Source organism: Scyliorhinus torazame, chromosome 1 (genome assembly GCF_047496885.1).
Source record: "Scyliorhinus torazame isolate Kashiwa2021f chromosome 1, sScyTor2.1, whole genome shotgun sequence".
In the NCBI taxonomy this organism is placed as follows: domain Eukaryota; kingdom Metazoa; phylum Chordata; class Chondrichthyes; order Carcharhiniformes; family Scyliorhinidae; genus Scyliorhinus; species Scyliorhinus torazame.
Window position 1 is genome coordinate 378,301,721 of NC_092707.1, and position 22,963 is coordinate 378,324,683.

General features: G+C 42.3%; 1 pseudogene; it reads left to right on the forward strand.

Moving 5' to 3' along the window:
• Window positions 1–7,903: 7,903 nt before the first annotated feature.
• LOC140408826 (coiled-coil-helix-coiled-coil-helix domain-containing protein 2 pseudogene) lies at window positions 7,904–8,487 on the forward strand (annotated as a pseudogene).
• Window positions 8,488–22,963: the final 14,476 nt, after the last annotated feature.

Below are 22,963 nucleotides of genomic sequence, written 5' to 3' on the forward strand. Positions count from 1 at the left end.
ACCGTGGCTGGTCAAGCGATGAAGTGTGATGAATCGCAGAGAATTGAGGTAGTGATGGCCACCGGACGTGGTGTAGTTTAGTCAGATTCACAGCCCAGGAGGGCAAGGGCTGTTGGGAGGGGTTGAGGGTAACGAGATAGGTCGCCTACCTGACTGTCTTTCTCTCTTTCTCCCAGATTACCAATTTGATCCGGGATGGAGCTGGAAGGATTGGCTATTATTCTCATCATAGCTCTGGAGGTGGACAGATGCCACTGACTCAGAGATTCCTTATTCTGAAGCCTGAGATACCCTTGGCGGCCATACTCGCGAGGGCCCGGACTGGAGGGATCCGGTCTACTTTCATGGCTTTAGCCATGTCACCCTGTTCTGCCTGCTGCCCCTGAGATGTGCTGGTTCTAGGAAGGGGGATTCAGAAGGACTGGGGATTGTCAGTGGCTCCTTGGTGAAAGTCCCCGGGATGGGCTCCAGCGCTTTGACACCCACAGGATACACATGGTCCATGGGACGGAAGGGCAGCTGGGGTGAGCTCCAGAATCCTCTGCGTTACCTGGCACTGCCAGTCCTGGAAGCCCATGTCTGCACCATGGTGTCAAAGCCCTCAGCAATGGTAATCTGTGTTTGGACCAACCTCTGGAGCCCGTCAGCCATGGTCCTCAGAGACTGAGCCATGCCTTGGACTCCGTCCTTCATGGCTCAAAGAACAAAGAACAAAGAACAAAGAAATGTACAGCACAGGAACAGGCCCTTCGGCCCTCCAAGCCCGTGCCGACCATACTGCCCGACTAAACTACAATCTTCTACACTTCCTGGGTCCGTATCCTTCTATTCCCATCCTATTCATATATTTGTCAAGATGCCCCTTAAATGTCCCTATCGTCCCTGCCTCCACTACCTCCTCCGGTAGTGAGTTCCAGGCACCCACTACCCTCTGCGTAAAAAACTTGCCTCGTACATCTACTCTAAACTTTGCCCCTCTCACCTTAAACCTATGCCCCCTAGTAATTGACCCCTCTACCCTGGGGAAAAGCCTCTGACTATCCACTCTGTCTATGCCCCTCATAATTTTGTATACCTCTATCAGGTCGCCCCTCAACCTCCTTCGTTCCAGTGAGAACAAACCGAGTTTATTCAATCGCTCCTCATAGCTTATGCCCTCCATACCAGGCAACATTCTGGTAAATCTCTTCTGCACCCTCTCTAAAGCCTCCACATCCTTCTGGTAGTGTGGCGACCAGAATTGAACACTATACTCCAAGTGTGGCCTAACTAAGGTTCTATACAGCTGCAACATGACTTGCCAATTCTTATACTCAATGCCCCGGCCAATGAAGGCAAGCATGCCGTATGCCTTCTTGACTACCTTCTCCACCTGTGTAGCCCCTTTCAGTGATCTGTGGACCTGTACTCCTAGATCTCTTTGACTTTCAATACTCTTGAGGGTTCTACCATTCACTGTATATTCCCTACCTGCATTAGCCCTTCCAAAATGCATTACCTCACATTTGTCCAGGTTAAACTCCATCTGCCATCTCTCCGCCCAAGTCTCCAGACAATCTAAATCCTGCTGTATCCTCAGACAGTCCTCATCGCTATCCGCAATTCCACCAACCTTTGTGTCGTCTGCAAACTTACTAATCAGACCAGTTACATTTTCCTCCAAATCATTTATATATACTACAAAGAGCAAAGGTCCCAGCACTGATCCCTGTGGAACACCACTGGTCACAGCCCTCCAATTAGAAAAGCATCCCTCCATTGCTACCCTCTGCCTTCTATGGCCTAGCCAGTTCTGTATCCACCTTGCCAGTTCACCCCTGATCCCGTGTGACTTCACCTTTTGTACTAGTCTACCATGAGGGACCTTGTCAAAGGCCTTACTGAAGTCCATATAGACAACATCTACTGCCCTACCTGCATCAATCATCTTAGTGACCTCCTCGAAAAACTCTATCAAGTTAGTTATATCCTGTCCCAGGCTTTTCACTGCAGACGCCACCCTTACAGTTTTGGCCTGTGTGCCACACAACGCCTGCAACATCTCTTGTGCCTGAAGGCTTCGGGACTCCTACATGATCTTGCATTTGGAGCAATGTCACCGACAACCCCTCCTGGATTTCCCAGCTCTGCCTTTGCATGGCACCTGGCTGGGCGACAGATGAATCCGGGGATCTAGCAGATCTCCTCCGCCTGCCTAACACCTGGGATGTTTCTGTCTCCACCTGATGTGTTTAAGAAACAGCATGGTGTTCACCAATAATGACCCAGATGCCTGTCTGCTAAGATTGCCACCAAGGTGCTTGTCTCTGCAATAGTGGATGGTGCGGGTGATAGCTGTGACGCATCTTTGGTGTCCTCCTCAGAGATCTCCTTCGAGGTGCTGTTGAGCGTTGAAAGGGGGGTTCTGCTTGCGGAAGGCCTGGATTCATCAGTTGATGTTCCTGCAAGGCAAGTGACAAGGTTTTAGTAAATGACAAGGTCAAGGATTTGGATATTTAAAGACTCACTTCAGGCAGGCCATTTGGATGAAGGTGCATTGGCTCCCCAGTTCTCTGCTGCAGGCCTACCTTGCTGTTGGTGCAGGCCCACTCTTGGCCCTCCTCTGCAAGCTTCATTGCCCTTTCCATGAAGGGAATGAGAATGCACAGCTCAAGCATGCCTCCACCCAGTTTCTCCCTTTTGCTCCTGTTATGGGCTATCTTCATAGTTGCTTCATAGATCCAGGGTCCGAGGTTCAATTCCCGGCTTGGGTCACTGTTTGTGTGGAGTCTGCACATTTTCCCCGTGTCTGCGTGGGTTTCCTCCGGGTGCTCCGGTTTCCTCCCACAGTCCATCGATATGCAGGTTTGGTGGATTGGCCATGATAAATTGTCCTTAGTGTCCAAAAAAGGTTGGGTGGGGGTTACTGGGTTACGGGGATGGGCTGTGCTGAAGTGGGTTGCTCTTTCCAAGGACTGATGTAGACTCGATGGGCCGAATGGCCTCCTTCTGCACTGTAAGTTCTATGATTCTATTCTATGAGGAAATCAAAGTGGACATTGTGAGACGGATGCCCGGCAGGTTGGTTAAGGACAACTGCCATTCGTGGGCAATGTGTTTATGCAAAAATGGTTTTTGATGAGGAGTGTCGGAGGGGAGGGGGAGGGGGCTCTAAATTCATCACTTTTAAATATATATCCAGGTCTCTTTTGAAACCTATGGAATTCACCACCACCACTCTTCCAGGAAGGCAATTCCAAAGCCCAACAGCACTCTGAATAAAGAAGCTTCTCCTCATCTCACTCCTAGCTCTTTTGTGAAATTGTGACCCCGAGTCACTGATATGCCAACAGTGGAAACAGAATATCCTTTTTTACCCTGTCAAAATTGTTCAGAATTTTGAACACCTCAATAAGATTGCCTCTTAATCTTCTCTGCTTCAAGGTAAACAAGCTTAATTTCTCCAATCTTTCCTTGTATCTATCATTCCTGGTATCATTCTAGTAAATCTCCTCTGCACTATCCCCAGGGCTTTAACATCCTTCCTTAAATAAGGTGCCCAGAACTGAACACAATACTCCAAATGTGGTCTGACCAATGATTTGTAGCCACCACCCCCAAGGTGGGATTGGTCATATTGTTCGGGGGCCTCCTGCCAACACATGGGTAGGTGGTTGTCTGTCTCTTCTCCACTGCATCCTCCAGTCTTGTCATGGCCCCCCTTAGAGAATCTTGGCGCAGCTCAGCGAGCAGCCACCCTCTTCACTTGACTTAGAATGAATGCTGAGGATCTGTTTAAATGCAGTTCTCCCACATTTACATGACTAAATGGCTCAAGATTGTGATCCAGATCACGCTGCTAGCGCTGGCGTGAATCACACCAACCTTCGCATCGAAAATTAAATGTTGCCATTTTGCCAGAAAATTCCACTATAGTTTCAACAAGATTTAGATTTATTGTCACGTGTACCAAGGTACAGTGAAAAGTATTGTTCTGCGTACAGCCCAGACAGATTGTTCCATTCATGAAAAACATAGGACGCACGATAAATACACAATGTAAATAAATAGACATAGACATCGGGTGAAGCATACAGAGTGTAGTGCTACACAGTCGAGATAATACCTTAATGGAAAATCTAATGTACTACTTTAACAATTCATTCTGCAAAGTTCCAAACTACTGCCACCCTTTTCACAGAATAATGCAGTTCAGAAGAGGCCCTTCAGCCCATCGAGTCTGCACCAACGCATGAAAGACACCTGACCTACCATACCTAATGCCATTTGCCAGCACTTGTCCCATAGCCTTGAATGTTATGATGAGTCAGGTATTCATCCAGGTGTGGTGTCAGCGATTTATGGGGTGATTCTGGGAGAAGAGAAGGCACCGTTGGAGGGAATTAAGAAAAAATGGGAGAAAGAGTTGGGAGAGGACTTGGAGGCAGGGTTGTGGTGTGAGGTGCTCCAGAGGGTGAATACTTAAGCTTCGTGTGGGAGGTTGGGGCTGATACAGCTGAAGGTGGTGCATAGGGCATACCTCACAAAGGCGAGGATGAGCCAACTCTTTGAAGGGGTTGAGAATGTTTGTGAACATTATGGGGGGAACTCCGCAAACCACATTCATATGTTTTGGTCCTGTCCAAAACTGGAGGGAGGTCTTCAGGGTAATCTCGAAGGTGGTACATATGAAGCTTGAACCGGGCCCCCGGGAGGCCATATTCGGGGTATCGGATCGGCCGGGGTTAGAAGCGGGTGCGGAGGCAGATGTTTTAGCCTTCGCCTCGCTGGTCACCCGAAGGCAGGTCCTGTTAGGGTGGAGGTCAGCTTCTCCACCCTGTGCCCTGGTGTGGCAGGGGGATCTGTTTGAGTTTTTAACACTTGAGAAGGTGAAATTTGAGTTGAGGGGAAGGATGGAAGGGTTCTACAATTCATGGGCTTTGTTTATTATGCACTGTCAAGAATTTGATGACATTGAACATGGGGGGCGGTTGTGGGGGGGGGGGGGTGTTGGGGAGAGGGGAGTGTTTGGACTGTGTATGTTTTTGGTGACTATGTATGGGGTGACGGTGGATTCCGGATTCCCTTTCTTTGATGTTTGTATTTAAAATGTTGAAGATTGTTTGGGGGTTGGTGGGAGGAAGGGATTATTCTCTAGGGGATTGACATTGTATTTGTTGGTGGGTGTAAATTTGGATGAAGATGTGAAAAAGGAGGAGAATAAAAGTATTTTTTTAAAAAGTATTCATCCAGGTACATTTTAAAGGATGTGAGGCAACCCACCTCTACCACCCTCCAAGGCAGTGCATCCCAGACTCATCACTTTCTGGGTAAAAAGGATGGTCCTCAAATCCCCCCAAACCTCTTGCCCCTCAACTTGAACCCATGCCCCCTTGTGACTGACCCTTCAATTAAGGGGAACAGTTGCTCCCTATCCACCCTGTCCACGCCCCTCATAATCTTGTATACCTTGAGCAGGTCGCCCCCCAGTCTTCTCTGCTCCAACGAAAACAACCCAAGCCCATCCAACCTCTCTTCATACCTTAAACCGTTCCATCCCAGGCAACATCATGGTGACTCGCCTCTGCACCTCCTCCAGTGCAATCACATCCTTCACACAGTACTCCAGCTGTGGCCTCACCAGAGTTCTATACAACTCCAACATGACCTCCCTGCATTTGTAATCTGTGCCTCAGTTGATAAAGGCAAATGTTTTCTATATCGTGTTTCCTATTCCACGCTTTCTCGGACCATTGTAGTGTGATATGGTATGAATTAAGTAATGGCATGATGGGAAACCTGGTCAATGGGAAGACTGGTCAAAATGTTTGATACAATCTAAGAAAGGCTGAACTACTCATTCCAGCTCACCAGGCCCATGTAAAGAATGCTCACAGTTCACCAGACCCCTGTAAGAAATGCTGCCCTAACCATTTCAGACTGTAAGACTGATAAGGCCAACTCTGCAAAACTCGAAGTCTGAAAAGATCAGCAAAGGTCGAGCCATTCCAAAACACCGGACCTCGGCAACTCCTGATTAAACTAACTCGTCATAACCCAGGGCCGTAGGAATTAAACAAGATAAGTTCACAAAGAAATAATTCTATTCCGACCTTTCAATGTTCTCTCCAAGGACAAGATAATGGTATGAGTGATGTGACCAAAAAAAGTCTGTTTTATGCTTCCGTTTGTATTTCCGATCAAATTCCTGACTAAACTGTTGTCACGCAATCTTGATAATGATAATGTATAAATATTGAGCTAATTCTCTGCGAAAGCGCGGAACTTGAGAAAGACTCAGCAGTTTTGTTGACTGCTCTCTGACTTCAAGTTTCAGCCAGCACTGCATGCAGTCTTTTCGAAAATAAAGCTTTGCTATTTTGTCTTAATGAGCGTGTTGAATCTTTCTACTCCAGAAACGGGAAAATATTGACTTTAGCAGTAGGGGTGAAAAAACATCCATAGTGAATGTTGCACCCAATTTCTCACCCCACTACTTAACATATCCCAGTTTGGAAATTCAGTAGTGTGAATGGGCACAATTTTGGAATATATGGGGGGGGGGGGGGAGGGGAGAAATGAGAGGTTGTCCACTTTGACAGGAAGAATAAAAAAGCATGTGACTGTGTTTGAAAAAGGGTGAAATTTTTGTAAAGACTGTATAGTCGATTACTGGGATGTATATTTCCAGGGGTGTTTATGTGATGTAACCTGTTCTGATACATGTTTAAACGGTGAGAGAATGCTGCAGTACTGAGGGCTCTGGGTGCCCTCGTACATCACTAAAAGCTAGCATGTAGACAAACAGCAATTCAGAATGCATTGTATGTTGGCCTTTATTCAAGGCAGATGGCATATACAAATAAGGACGCCTTGCTACAGCTCTGGTCTCCTTCCCTATGTGTGGCCCGGTAGCACAGTGGTTATAGTGTTCTCTGTATATGTTAATGCATGATTAGTTAATGTGCAGTCAGTACAGTCAGATGATCACTAGATGGCAACACTAACAGGGACTGTATAAGGAGTTTCCCGCTCTTTCTTTAGGTTCTTTGCGTGTTTTCCAGCTAGAGGACAGAAGTGACCAGCTCAGAGTATTATATTCATTGTTAATTTAATCTAATCTTAGTTAATTCTACTACTAGTCCAAGTATTAAAGTTAAAGATCTCACAAGTATATTATTATGTTACTCAATAAATAATTTGTCATCAACTGGAAGACTCCGGCTGTTTATCATCAAGTTAAATACAACTCGGCAAGACAAAGGAATAGCATATATATTACGTCTCTGAAATATAACATGGTATCAGGTAAGAAAAAAAGCTTTAAGAACAACTAGCAGTAAGATTAGGGAAGAAGAAAAAAAAGTTCCAATACCGACTGTTCGACTGTGGAAGTCTTCGCAGTAAACGGATCCTCGACAACAAATCGATTTTGTACAAGCTCAACGGCAGCTTAAAACTACTGGTAACTTAAATTTACATTGGAAATTATTTAAACAGCAGTTCCAACTCTATTTGAAAGGTCATGACTTAAATACAGCCTCTGAAGCTAGGAGAACAGCACTGCTACTGTCAATGGCAGGTCAGCAAGCTATAGAAATATATAATTCATTTATATACACCGAAGGCGAAGCCGAAAGCAAATTTGGAGTGATTGTTGCAAAGTTTGATGGCCACTGCAAGATGCAGCCAAATGAAATACTGGAGCATTTCAGGTTTCATAAGAGGTTCCAGAAAAACAGCAAACTGATCACAATCTTTGTCCCTGACTTAAAACTGCTAGCAGTCAGTACAGTCAGATGATCACTAGATGGCAACACTAACTAGGGACTATATAAGGAGTTTCCCGCTGACGTGTCTCTGACGCTCAGTCTCTGTAGGTCTCTCAATCTCCTCAAGCGTTCAAGCCAGTTTGACACTCACCATGCCGTGAGGAAGCCGGAGCCGAGCGAGCCGCCCTGCTCCTGCTCGTGCCCCTGCCCCTACTCGCCCTCCACCAACAGCAGTTGCTGCTGCCCCAATGTAGCCCCGGCAGCCAGGCCTGATGGCACAGATGGCTACCACAGCAGCTGGAGTGGCGGTGGGTTCAGCGGTTGGCCATGTGATGGGGAGTGCGCTAACTGGGGCCTTCAGTGGAGGAAGCAGCTCAGAGCCAACCAAGGCAGACGTTACCTATCAGGAGCCTCCACTAGCAGCTGCTCCGGCACAGCCACAGACCCAGCAGAATATGCCGTGCCAGTTTGAAATGAGGCAATTCCTGGAGTGTGCCCAGAACCAGCATGACTTGACCCTTTGTGATGGCTTCAATGAAGTGCTGAAACAATGTAAATTTTCACATGGTCTATCCTAAAGTGGGAGCTGCTGGTTGGAAATCTGGAGGATATGAGAAGGGAAAGCTGGACTGAATGACTCTAAAACCCATTGTGATATAATGATGAGATTGTGGCAATCTCAGTTGTGTACAGTCACTCGATGTGAATAAAATATTCTTGCGATCGGAAAAAAAAAGGAGTTTCCCGCTCTTTCTTTAGGTTCTTTGTGTGTATTGCAGCTAGAGGATAGAAGTGACCAGCTCAGAGTATTATATTCATTGTTATTTAATCTAATCTTAGTTGATTCTACTACTAGTGAAAGTATTAAAGTAAAAGAACTCGCAATTTTGATACTCAATAAATAATTTGTCATCAACTGGAACACTTCGACTGTTTATCATCAAGTTAAATACAACTCGGCAAGCCAAATGAGTATCATATATATTACATCTCTGTAATATAACAGTGGTTAGCACTGTTGCTTCACAGCGCCAGGGTCCTGGGTTCAATCCCGCTTGGGTCACTGCATGTGTGGTGTCTGCATGTTTTCCCTGTGTCTGTGTGGGTTTCCTCCCGGTGCTCTGGTTTTCTCCCACAAGTCCCAAAAGATGTGCATGTTAGGTGAATTGGACATTCTAAGTCTTCCCTGGGCTGTGTTCACGACTCTCTGTAATTTCTTACTGTCTTGGGCCGAGCAGTTGCCGTACCAGGATGTAATGCAGCCAGCTAGGATGCCTTCTGTGGTGCATCTGTAAAAATTGTTAAGAGTCAATGTGGACATGCCGAATTCCTTAGTTTCCTGAGAAAATATAGACGCTGTTGTGTTTTATTGGTCGTAGCGTCGACATGGGTGGACCATGACAGATCGTTGGTGATGTGCACACCTAGGAATTTGAAGCTGTCAACCATCTCCACCTCGGCTCCGTTGATGTAGACAGGGGTGTGTAACGACACTTCACTTCCTGAAGTCAATGACCAGCTCCTTAGTTTTGCTGACATTGAGGGAGAGATTGTTTTCGTTGCACCATGCCACTAGGTTCTCTATCTCCCTCCTGTACACTGACTCATCGTTGTTCAAGATCCACTACGGTCGTGTCATCAGCAAACTTGTAGATGGAGTAGGAGCTGAATTTTACCACAGAGTCGTGTGTGTATAGGGAGTATAGTAGGGGGCTAAGTATGCAGCCTTGTGAAGTTGTATTACGTACCTATCTTCCACTCAATGCATTTTCCTGCTTTTATGAGGGATTGGGAGATGTTGTTGTAGTCTCGGTCATGGGTTCTGTAAATACTTTTAATAGACTCTGTTCTGCAAGTAGATAACTTAGTTAAATAGACTCTGTATGCTGCTTTGCTGTAGAATGGCTGCAACACCTACCAAAAGTCCATTGGTGGATGTAATAGTGTCAGTGCTCACTGTGTATTTAATTTATTCAAGTAAAATGTTGGTGTGTGCAGGGATACTATTTAAACATTCTGCAGCACGGTGGAGCAGTGGTTTGCACTACTGCCTCACGGCTCTGAGGTCCCAGGTTCGATCCATGTTCTGGGTCACTGTCTGTGTGGAGTTTGCACATTCTCCCCGTGTTTGCAAAGTTTTTGCCCCCACAACCCAAAGATATGCAGGGCAGGTAGATTGGCCATACTAACTTGCCCCTTAATTGGAAAAAATGAATTGGGTACTCTAAATTTTTTTTAAAACAGTCTCATCTTGCGCTGACATGTAGGGACACAGCCTGCAGTGCGACAGACTGGAGGATAGAGCTCCCATAATGGCGGCACAGTGGTTAGCACTGCTGTCTCACAGCACCCGGTACCTGGGTTAGTCTGGCCTTGGGTGTGCGTCTGGAATTTGCACATTCTCCCCATGTCTGTGTAGGTTTCCTTACAGTTCCCCGGGTGCTCTGGTTTCCTCCCACAGTCCAAAGATGTGCAGGTTAGGTGGATTGGCCTTGCTAAATTGCCCCTTAGTGTTCAAAGATATGTAGGTTAGGTGGATTGGCCGTGATCAATGTACGGGGTTACGGGGATAGGGTGGGAACTGGGCCTAGGTAGAGTGCTCTTTTGGCGCGTTGGTGCAGAATCGATGGGCCGAATGGCCTCCTTCTGCACTGTATGTATTCTATGAATGATGGATTCTCAATTGCAGTCATGATTTGCAGGTATGTGCAGAACAGAGGTCAGAAGCTTCAGTGCTGGGGGGAAACATTACATTGGATCACTCTTGCTGTTAACTTGGGCTTGGTTAGGTGTCACATTTGTGAGAAGGATCTCGGTTCTTGAACATGAAAGCTAAAATAATAATTCAGAACATTTGAAAAACATAGATTCATCCTAACATCTTGCTGCAAAAGAGTAAGGTACATGGGAAAACAAAATGAATTATTTTCTGACATCATCTGCTTAAGGCCTATTATGGCATTGATCAGCTTAGTAACCGTACAGCCCTCGTTGCAACCTGGAACTTCATCTTCTTGTTTTTGTACTGTGCTGTAATTTCAGCTACAACATTCTCATCAATCATTTCAGCTTCTGGTTGGAATCAACTTCTTCTTACAGTCTTTTAATGCCTCAGTATCCTCTCTTCTACAACTTACAAGTTACAGATTTTTGATTAAATATAAAATAGAAGCACTTTGTGTCCTTGGCCTCTGTGGCCTACTTTGGGAATATAATTAAGTAATGCTACCTGCAAAGTTCTGGTATTGTTTATTTGCCTGTGGCTGTTAATTTTGCCTATTTTTGTTCCAGAACAAAAATAGTGACTGAATTACACCTGATGTATGTCTACTTCATTTATAAAAGGTTGCTCTATTGAAAATTGTCACTGGCAAAAGCCATAATGGGAAACGGGGAATCATAGAGAAATTAAAGTAAATGTTATTCTACAGGCTGTTGGGTCAAATAAAAATATCAGTTTGCTGAAGGGTTCAGTTTTCATTTGAGGCAATAATGTCAATAAAACCTAATGGAATAATTCTACTGAAGGCTTGAATGATGCAATGCTGCAGTGCTCCTGGCCTAACGTGTGTGTCTATCACTGGGCTTGTGACTGGAACTGATGATGCTTGGATATCTCGAGTTAATATGTAATAATTGGTTGAGCAATAGAAGATCCAAAAGATTTCCACAGTATAAAATTTGATACAGGCAGAGCTGAGAAAGGCTTTGATGATCATATTCTGACCAGATCCTGCCAATTCCCAAAGTTCACTGATGAATGATTGTCATAAGACATAGGAGCAGAATTAGGCTATTCGGCCCATGCTAATCGAGTCTGCTCCACCATTCAATCATAGCTGATATTTTTCTCTTATCCATTCTCCTATCTTCTCCCCATTACCCTTCATCCCCTTATCAATCAAGGACCTATCTATCTCTGTCTTAAAGAGACTCAGTGATTTGGCCCCCACGGCCTTTTGCGGCAAAGATTCCACAGATTCACCACCCTCTGGCTGAAGAAATTCCTCCTCATCGCAGTTTTAAAGGATCATCCCTTCAGCCCGAGGCTGTGCCCTCAGATTCTAGTTTTTCCTACTAGTGGAAACATCCTCTCCAAGTCCACTCTATCCAGGCCTCACCGTATCCTGTAAGTTTCATTCAGATCCCCTTCATCCTTCTAAACTCCAACGAGTACAGACCCAGAGTCCTCAACTGCTCCTCATATGACAAGTTCTTAATTCCAGGGATCATACTTGTGAACCTGTCATGTGAGGGTACCTTTAAGAAATAGATGTTTAAGCAATGTACCTTTAAGAAATGCAGTGATGTCAGAGTGTGGGTGGAGCTTGGTTTTAGATCAGCCATTTTGCAGTTTTTTGGTTTCAGTTTGAAAAGAGCTTGGTGTCCGTCTGTGTTTGCAGTGAGCTGGATCTGCTGTGATCTCTGCCATGAAAGACTATCTCTGGATCATTTGGGTGATTTAAACGCATAATAGTAAAGCCTTTAACCTGATGTGTTTCTGTTTAAAGGTGTTAAGTCTCATGGATGTTGAAAGGAATAACTGAAGGATTATTTACTGTTGTATTATTTTTGGGGTTATCTTTGAAGTAAGGGGTGTTAAGAAATCCAATGTTTATTTAAAAGGTTAAGTTGAGTTCATAGAATAAATATTGTTTTGTGTTCAAAAACCCACGTGTCCATAATTGTAATCCCACACCTGGACTACAAGCCGTGTGCTCGGAAAAGCAACAAATAGCATTAAAGGGGAGGGAGGTTGGTTGAACTCTATGATACATTTTGGGGTTCTGAAAACGCCTCACCCATAATAATTGGGGGCTCGAGGGGGATAAAAGTCTATCTATTGGATTGGCTTTTGTGAACTTAAAGACAGTGAAGGTTTGTTGCTTTTCCGGTGTGGTATTTTAGTTTAAGTGGGGAGTGTGTTGTGAACAATGGCTCTTTCAGAGGCTCAGAAGTTTTTGGGGGTGGACACGATAACATGTGATACCTTACTTTCAGAGAGTAATAACAGACTGTTGGGTCTGGCAAAAACATTGCAGTTAACGTTACCTGACAAAATGCGAAAAAAGGAGGTAATTATGGTGGTGGTTAAGCATTTAAAGTTGCCTGAAATACTGTTTGACTCATTGGAAATGGCAAAAATTCAGTTGCAAATTGAACAAATGGAACATGAGAAAGAATTAAAGTGGCTTGAATATGAAAGAGAGAGAGCGGGAAAAGAAAGAGAAAGAGAGAGAGAGGAAAAAGAAAAAGAGAGAGAAGACAGGAGAAAAGAAAGAATAGCCCTAGCAGAACAAAAAGAAAAAGAAAGGGAGATACAGATCAGGGAAAAAGATAAAGAGAGGGAGTTTGAACTTCAGAAAATGGCCATGAAACATGACAATCAGTTAGAATTGGCAGACGTAAAGGGAAACGTACAGTTAGATGATAGTGATGAGGATAGTGAGAAAGAGCGTCATAGTCGAAGGCTTGGTGGGAATCTATTTAAATATGTCCAAGCATTGCCAAGGTTTGACGAGAAGGAAGTGGAAGCCTTTTTCATTTCATTTTATTTGAGAAGGTAGCTAAACAAATGAAATGGTCACAGGACATGTGAGTATTACTGATTCAAACAAAGCTGGTAGGTAGAGCTAGTGAAGTGTTTGCATCACTACCGGAGGAGGTATCTGGAACGTATGAGGAGGTGAAGAAATCCATCTTAAGTGCGTATGAGCTCGTGCCTGAAGCTTACAGACAAAGGTTTAGAAATTTAAGGAAAGAATTTGGTCAAACATACATGGAGTTTGAAAGGCTCAAACAGAGTAATTTTCATAGGTGGATAAGAGCTTTGAAAATAGACCAAACGTATGAAGCTCTCAGAAAAATAATACATTTTAGGAGAAGTTTAAAAATTCAATTCCTGATGTAGTGATAACTCATGTGGAAGAACAGACGGTTAAAACTGTGAGATTAGCAGCAGAAATGGCAGATGATTATGAATTAGTTCATAAATCAAAGCTTGGTTTCCGACATCAGTTTCAGCCGATGAGGGATAGAAACTGGGGACATGAGAAATACTCAAGTGGTAACGGTAAAGGTGATCTGATGGGAGACAATGAAGAGAGCGTACCTCAGATTAAAAAAGAAATCCAGGAGGGTGGAAAAGAAATGAAAAGTTTCAAATGTTTTCACTGTAATAAACTAGGCCATGTGAAGTCACAGTGTTGGTGGTTGAAGAAAAGCACTGGAAAGACTGATGTGGTAAAACAGGATAAGACAGTGGGGTTTATTAGAGTGGTAAAGGAAAGCTCAAGGGAAGCGAAGGAGGTGCAAACGATTGTACAGCCTGTTCAAGAAGTAATTGTTAGGAAGGTGCCAGATGTCTTTAAAGAATTTACTTGTGTGGGTAAAGTTTACTCATGTGTATCAGGAGGAGCAGATAAAGAAGTCACAATTTTAAGAGATACAGGGGCTAGTCAATCTTTAATGGTAAGAGATGAGGAATTATGTAGTTTGGGAAGAATGTTGCCAGAAAAGGTGGTGATATGTGGAATTCAGGGTGAGTAATAGATAAACTATCTTGTCCAGGAATACAGTTTATCTTGGGTAATGATATAGCTGGATCGCAGGTGGGAGTGATGCCTACTGTGGTTGATAAGCCAGTGAAAAATCAGTCAACTGAAGTGTTGAAGGACGAATATCCTGGGATTTTTCCAGATTGTGTAGTAACAAGGTCGCAAAGACAAGAGGAGAAATCAAAGAGTGAAGATGAAGTTGAAGTGCAATTATCAGAAACGATTTTTGATCTGATGGTTGAAAAAGAACAAGAACAGGTGGAGGATGAGGCGGATATTTTTAGTTCAGGAAAAGTGGCGGAGTTACAACAGAAAGATGTAGAAATAAAATGGATATATCAGAAAGCATATACGGAAGAGGAATCTGAGAATATACCAGAGTGTTATTACCGTAAAAATGATGTCTTGATGAAAAAATGGAGACCTGTACATATGCAGGCGGATGAAAAGTGGGCAGAAATTCATCAAGTAGTATTGTCGGTAGGGTATAGAAAGGAGGTGTTGCAAGTTGCACATGAGGTACCAGTGGGAGGTCATTTGGGAATAAGTAAACTCAAGCTAAAATCCAGAAACCTTTTTATTGGCCGGTACTATATAAAGATGTAGTTAAATTTTGTAAATCATGTCACACATGTCAAGTGATAGGGAAACCTCAAGCAGTGATGAAACCAGTGCCCTTAATATCCATTCCAGCATTTGAGGAACCTTTTACAAGGGTCCTAATCGATTGTGTAGGACCACTTCCTAAAACAAAAAGTGGGAATCAATATCTTTTGACTATAATGGATGTGTCTACTAGGTTTCCAGAGGCCATTTCAGTACGTAATATTACAGCTAAAAGGATTGTGGAGGAGTTACTTAAATTCTTTACTAGATATGGACTACCCATAGACAATCGGATCAAGGATCAAATTTTACTTCAAAGTTATTCAAAGAAGTTATGGATAGCTTAGGAATGAAACAATTTAAATCAACTGCGTACCATCCAGAATCGCAGGGAGCGTTAGAAAGGTGGCATCAGACATTAAAGACAATGTTGAGGGCTTATTGTCAAGATTATCCAGAGGATTGGGATAAAGGAATTCCATTCGTATTGTTTGCAATTAGGGATGCACCTAATGAGTCTACCAAATTTAGTCCTTTTGAACTAATGTTTGGTCATGAGGTAAGAGGACCACTTCAATTGATTGAGGAAAAATTGGTGGATGAGAAATCGGAAATTACACTATTGGATTACGTGTCAAATTTTAGGGAACGATTAAATAGAGCAGATGAATTGGCCAGACAACATTTGAAAGTAGCACAAAATGTGATGAAACGGGTAGCGGACAAGAAACCCAAAGTTCGTAGTTTTGCCAGTGGGGATAAAGTTTTAGTGTTGTTACCAGTGGTAGGGGAGTCTTTAAAAGCTAGGTTTTGTGGACCGTATCAGATTGAAGGGAAATTAAGTGAGGTGAATTATGTGGTTAAAAACACCAGATAGAAGGAAGACTCACTGAGTGTGTCATGTGAATATGCTTAAAAGGTACATTGAAAGGGAAGGAGAGAAAAAGGAGGTTTTAATGATTTTAACTCAAAGTGATGAACCAAATCCAGATGACTGTGAATTTGACATACTTCAAATTAAATTGGAAAATGAGGATGTTCTTAAAAATTGGGATGAATTTTTAAGTTACCTTCCAGAGGAAAAACAAACTGACCTGAAAGAGTTATTGATATCACATGGGCAAGTTTATGGAGATAAATTGGGAAGTACTAATATGGCTATACATGATGTAGATGTGGGAAATGCTGTTCCGATCAAACAACATCCATATAGACTTAACCCTTTAAAATTGGCACAGGTTAACAAAGAGATTAAGAACGGACTCTTATCCTATCCCACGTTTGAAAGATTGCAATGAGAAAGTGGGACAATCTGCTTTTATTTCCAACTTACAGACATGGAAAGAACATTTACAACATCGCATGGAGGTCTTCGATCAACTTCAGGTGGCGGGTTTGGTTATGAACCTAGCCGAAAGAGAATTTGGAGAAGCCCAAATCACTTTCCTTGCGGAGTTTCCGATACTCTCAAGATGAAGGGAGACAATGCGATCTCTTAACGTGAATGAATTTGTGCGAACCTTTGTGCAAAAGTTTTGTGGCGTGATTACTCCACTGATGGACTTGCTAAAGAAACGTCAAAAATTTCAATGGACAGCGGACTTTCGACAGGCGGTTGACTGCCTGAAAGCTGTGATCACCAATGTTCCTGTATTGGAGAATTGCAAGGGTCTCTGTGGTCAGATTGAACTAAAGTATCTGATTCTAAAGAGAAATGCCGAGGCGTAGAGGAATGGATGGATCGTGCAGAGACTTTGTTCAAAGAGACTGTCAAGCGAGAAGGTTTTTGGGTGGAGTGAGAAGAACAACAAAAAATTGACTATATTATTATACCTGTTTGAGTGTGTTATTTTCTTTCAATGAAAATGTATATTTGCTGTGTGCATTTCTTAGTGGATGGTGCAAAAGTGAAAAATGAAACCATCTTGAAGTTGATGGTTTATTTTTTTTTCTTGGGGGGAGGTGTCATGTGAGGGTACCTTTAAGAAATGGATGGTTAAGCAATGTACCTTTAAGAAATGCAGTGATGTCAGAGTGTGGGTGGAACTTGGTTTTAGATCAGCCATTTTGCAGTTTTTTTAGTTTCAGTTTGAAAAGAGCTTGGTATGTGTCTGTGTTTGCAGTGAGCTGGATCTGCTGTGACCTCTGCCATGAAAGACTATCTCTGGATCATTTGGGTGATTTAAACTCATAATAGTAATGCCTTCAACCTGATGTGTTTCTGTTTAAAGGTGTTAAGTCTCATGGATGTTGAAAGGAATAACTGAAGGATTATTTAGTGTTGTATTATTTTCAGGGTTATCTTTGAAGTAAGGGGTGTTAAGAGATCCAATGTTTATTTAAAAGGTTAAGTTGAGTTCATAAAATAAACATTGTTTTGTGTTTAAAAACCCACGTGTCCATAATTGTAATCCCACACCTGGAGAACAAGCCGTGTGCTCGGAAAAGCAACAAATAGCATTACAGGGGGAGGTTGGTTGAACTCCATGATACATTTTGGGGTTCTGAAAATGCCTCGCCCATAACAAACCTCATCTGACCCTTTCCAAGGCCAGCATATCCTTCCTTAGATTCAGGGCCCCAAACTTCTCACAATACTCCAAAAGAGATCTGACCAGAGCCATATACAGCCTCAGAAGCACATCCCTGCTCTTGTATTCTAGCCCTCTCGATTTGAATGCTAACATTGCATTTGCTTTCCTAACTGTTAAACATGTCTCATATTCCATACAAAGCCTAGAATCTAGAATGTGTATATATAGGAGTGTGTAACAATAACTGTGCAGTTATCTGTAAGAATAATGCAAACCTGTAGGTGAAAGAATTGTAAACTGAAGGAACAGGATGGGATTATAGCAACCAATGACTGGACTTTCTCATCATCATGTTTTTTGAGAAATGATTCCTAGAAGATAATGTATTTAATGTAAATACTGAAGCACAGGGGATCCCTGGGTTCTATTTTGAAGAAGCAAATGAATGGTAAACGTTTAAATGGTGCAGGAATCCTTGAAGGCAATGCTCCATGTAAGCAAGCTCCAGTTCCATTCTGTTCAGTTCCTGATCTAATCTATTGAGTCAGTTACAGAGAGCCTAGAAACAGCTTGGGTTCCAGGAATCAAGCCAGGCATTACAACCTTCTTGACTCTAAATTGAATTGGACAATTTCTGATCATAGCCTCTGTCCCCGTTTTTTCAGACAACAGTTATTGGTGAATATTCTGAAATTCCTGTTTACATCTTCACTAAACTCATCTTTTGCTTTGTTACTTGTCCCATTTGTTCCAATCTCCTCATGCCTTGCATCATCATCTCGTCATTTAATCTCTTGTAACTTCTACCCTATCGTTAACGCGAAACACGGTGTGGGATTTTCCATGCAACCCACTGCAAATTTTACGGAAGTTGCCCACCTTGGCTGGCGGAAGAATCTTCTGGTCCCCGCCGTTGTCAATAAGGTTTCCCATTGAATGCACCCCTCACCGCCGGGTAACCTATGGCGGGGGTGTGCCGTCGGCAAGACCGTAAGATCCTGCCAGTGTGAACGGCTGGAAAATTCCGGCCACTAACTCTGTTTCTCCCTCCACAGGTGCTGCCTGACTTGTAGAGTATTTGGGGCATTTTCTGTTTCTATTACAGCAGATCTCACATTGCTACAGGAGAAATTAAGGAGAGTATATTTTGTTTCAAGTACTGTCCCAATCGTTACAAAAAATATAATCCCAAAATTACCTTGTCTTGAATACCTTGCCGCAAAATAAACCAATTACATTCAGTGGCGGACCTACATTTGGGGCCCTGAAGCTTGAACCGTTATGAGGGCCCCTTTGCAACCAGCAACAAGGTCTGGGTAACCACTGTTATCTTCTTCAATTGGGTTGTTCCACGACAGATCACCACAAATTTTTTTAAAATGTAACCACTACATCTCAGATTTTGATTAAAATTGCTGTACTGGATTATCTCACATGTCAAAGTCACTGGTGTGAATACAAATTTCCTATGCCTTATAGTTTTCGAGTTATGAAATGAAATGCACTTATTGTTACAAGTAGGCTTCAAATGAAGTTACTGTGAAAACCGGCGTCTTTTCGGGGTGGCTGGTACGGGAATTGAACCTTGCTGCTGGCCTGCCTTGGTCTGCTTTCAAAGCCAGCGATTTAGCCCTGTGCTAAACAGACCCTGTGGGGGGATGAAAATTAGGGAAATGTTATATACATGCATGATGCATCATAGAATGATGAAATAAAACATAGAAAAGACCACAGTCAATATAATCTTTTATTTTAGACACCTATGAGAATACATACTACATGAAGCACATTTTACAAAATACTCTTTTTTCTGTTTTTTCTAGCAACATATTCACGTACAGTTTTGTCGTACGAGAGCTTCCTTGCAATGTCATTTTCTAGAGACAATATGCATAAAGAATTTAAGCGCTCTTCAGTCACGGTAGACCAAAATTTGTTCTTTAGAAAGGATAGCTTTGAAAAATTCCTTTCTGCTTCACAGCTCGTGATAGGCATTGTCAAGTACAGCTTAAGTACAGTAGTAATATCGGGGAACACTTCAATTAGGTGTTGCTCACAAATAAGCTGAAGAACTTCTGCGCATTGCATTTTAGATGGCGTGTTTTCTTCTGTGTCTGGGATTTCCAAAGGTGCAAATATTCTTTGAACTGGTAACACTCGTTTACTAATTTGTGGTCAATATCATCTTTGTAATAAAATATTATAAATTTAATACTGTCCTCATCAATTTCAGAATTGTTCACCAATTCTGAGAGGAACTTGAACCTTTTCGCAATCTGCTCATATGGTCAATCCTCTTGCGTATCTGGATTATCAAGCAGTCATAGAGTTGATATAGAACTTCTATCCTAACTTTGTCAGCTCCTCTCAAAGAAGCAATACCACTTGTTCCATCTGAAAATTTCCTTGTAACAATGCGTTTGGAAGCATCAGAATAACTTGAGGTGATATCTTCACACAAATCCTTTGCTTCTGATTCATCGTGTGCAATCCTACCGGCTGAATTTTCTCTGAGTTGTTTAACAAACGAAAGTAAAACATTTTAGGTCTACTTTCTGAGAAAGTTTTTTTTTTAAAAAACCTTCTCAGAAAGTAAAGCGCCATTTTTAAAGATTTATAATAAATAAGCTAAATAGGCTAAACTAGGCTATGTTCAAGCTAGCCTACGCTAGGCTAGACTAAGTTAGGCAAGACTAGGCCACCAAAACTCATGCGCTAAGGTAATGTAACACAATTTTACCATTATTTGAACACTTTTCATAATAAACACCTGTAATTTAACACAAATTCACCCTTTTATTACTTTTTCATAAATACTTGTAACATAGTATTAGCCTAGGCTATGCGGTCGTAGCCTACCTTCCGTTCACCTCTTCATAAAATCAATAGGCTTCGGCTAATCTAACACTATTTCACCTTTATTACTTACCTTACTTTTCTAAATATAACATTTATTTTTGAGTAGGGGTAATTAAAATATTGTATCCTTATGAACACTTTATTGAAAAAAATTCTTGTCTAGATCACTATCACGAGTGCTATCACGTTGAAAATTCACGTTAGCATTGTGATTGCCTTTTCAACGGCTCCCCTTTTTTGTTACGACACGTCATTTACTGTTCGTATTTCTGTCATAAATGTTAATAGTGTTTTAAACTATTTATAATTATTTTATATTAAATATATTTAGAATAAAACATCCTTAATTTGAATGTTTTTTTGTTTCCGGCTGGCCTACATGATACTTTAATAACCTTTTAATTTTTATTTTAACTACCATTTTGTGTTGAATTACACTATATTATTAATATTATTATTTTTTTAAAATCCCTTCTCAAAATGTTTAAGCAATGTGGACTAAAGTCACTTCTGGGGCCCCTCCAGGATTAGGGGCCCTGAAGCTTAAGTTTCATTAGTTTCATAGTAGATCCGCTCCTGACTACATTAGAACTCCTTCACACCAGTGTTACTCGTGTCACCTGCAAGGAACAAGTCACATAAGTGCCTTCACTTTTTTCAATGAGACATGTGGCTACAACCGGACAGCCAATCCAGTGGTGCCAACTCGAGAAAAACATCCAACCAGTTGAGCAGAGGCATGACAGATCTCCACTTTATACCAGGTCAGAAATGTAAATAATTTCAAATTTAGACAGGTCCACCAGGATGGGTTCAAAATAGGCCTTATTCAGTTCAATGAGGCAGCATTGTTATGATCTGGGGAATGGGTGTTGGTGGAGGAAAGTTTGAGTGAAGCGTTATCTCGTATCGGGGCTGGTTTAGCACAGTGAGCTAAATAGCTGGCTTGCAAAGCAGAACAATGCCAGTAGCGCGGGTTCAATTCCCGTACCGGCCTCCCTGAACAGGCGCCGGAATGTGGCGACTAGGGGTTTTTCACAGTAACTTGACTGAAGCCTACTTGTGACAATAAGTGATTATAAAAAATAAATAAATAAAATATTGCGATTTGATCCTTGCTGTATATGATTGGTTAGCTGAGAAAGAACTAAACTATATTAGCAGAAGGCCTTGTGCTTGCTGCGAGATTATTGCTGTGCCAATTACAATCATATCATGATCTGGTGCGGTTAGATGTTGAAGCATTCAAGTTGACAGCTTGCTGTCATAAATACACATCCAGATATTTCCATCAGCTAATACTTTAAGGCACTGTTTGTAACACAATGCAACATAAACATATGCCTTGTAGATGCTGGAGCTATAGTTCAGCTAAAATGAAACTCTGTCTGCAATCACTAAGCTTACTGTTGTGTATGTCACACTAAGAAATGGTTGAAAAATAAGCTATGGACAAAGGTTACTTTTACTACAATTTGTTTTTTTCCCCCAAAAAATATACTTCTCCTTGTAAAATGTATAAAAGTACATTTGACTGTTCAGAATTGACCGTACATAAAATGCAATAGAAATCAGTTTCTTCCAATACTCTATGTTGCTTACTACATTTATGATTACAGCCAATACTTACACTGTTCATTACCTTTCAAACATATAGCCCAAGGAGTTGTTCACAGTTTCCAGCTCCTTGGTGTATTATGGCTGAAACACTTAAAGTGGCCTTTGTCCTTGCACGTTTGAGGCACCTGTCATAAGCTTAATGTATTTGTCAGCACATAGTTCGGGACCTTTTGGAATGTGCCAGTCCGCATCACTTGGTCGTGGGAAATTCTTTGCACTGGAAGACCAAAATATTTCAGACAGACCAAAGAGTCACTTTCTGAGTTGATGGACCTCAGCTACTGTTTTAAAAAAATATTTTATTCAAGGTATTTTCATATATACAAACAGAAGCAGACGAATAACCAAACAACTCAATAAACAACCAACACCCACCCCCTGCTCCCCTGACGACCCCCCTTCTCACATCCCGCCTTCCCCATTTTAACCCCCTTACCCACACCGCTTGCTGACCTCTCAAAACTCCTTAAAAAAAATCAATAAACAGCTTCCACCTCTGGGTGAACCCATCTGCCAACCCGCTCAAGATGAACTTGACCTTCTCCAACCTCAGGAATTCCGCCAGGTCTCTCACCCACACCCCACTTTCGGCGGCTCTATGTCCCGCCACCTGAGCAAGATCCGTCTCCGGGCTATCAGGGAGGCAAAGGCCAAATCATCGGCCTCTCTCACTCGCTGGACTCCAAAGTCTTCCGGCACCCCAAATATTCACCTCTGGACTCAGGACCACCTCCATAACCAGCTATTTAGTGGGATCTTACCATGCACAAATGGTGACTGCAACCTGCATTAAACTCACTGAATTCAAAATACATTAAGCACTTTGAGATGTTTCTAACATACGTGTCAAGCACTATATGAATGCAAATACTCAGTTTTACAATCTCTTTATATTATTACCTCTCATTGTAACCGAGTAATATAACCGACATTGTCAAAACAAACCCGATTTACCAAAAATAAAAGTTAGCTGAAGACAGGTGGAAGTCAAACACTACGAAAAGTTGATCCAACCTGTATCGTCATAAATCCTCGA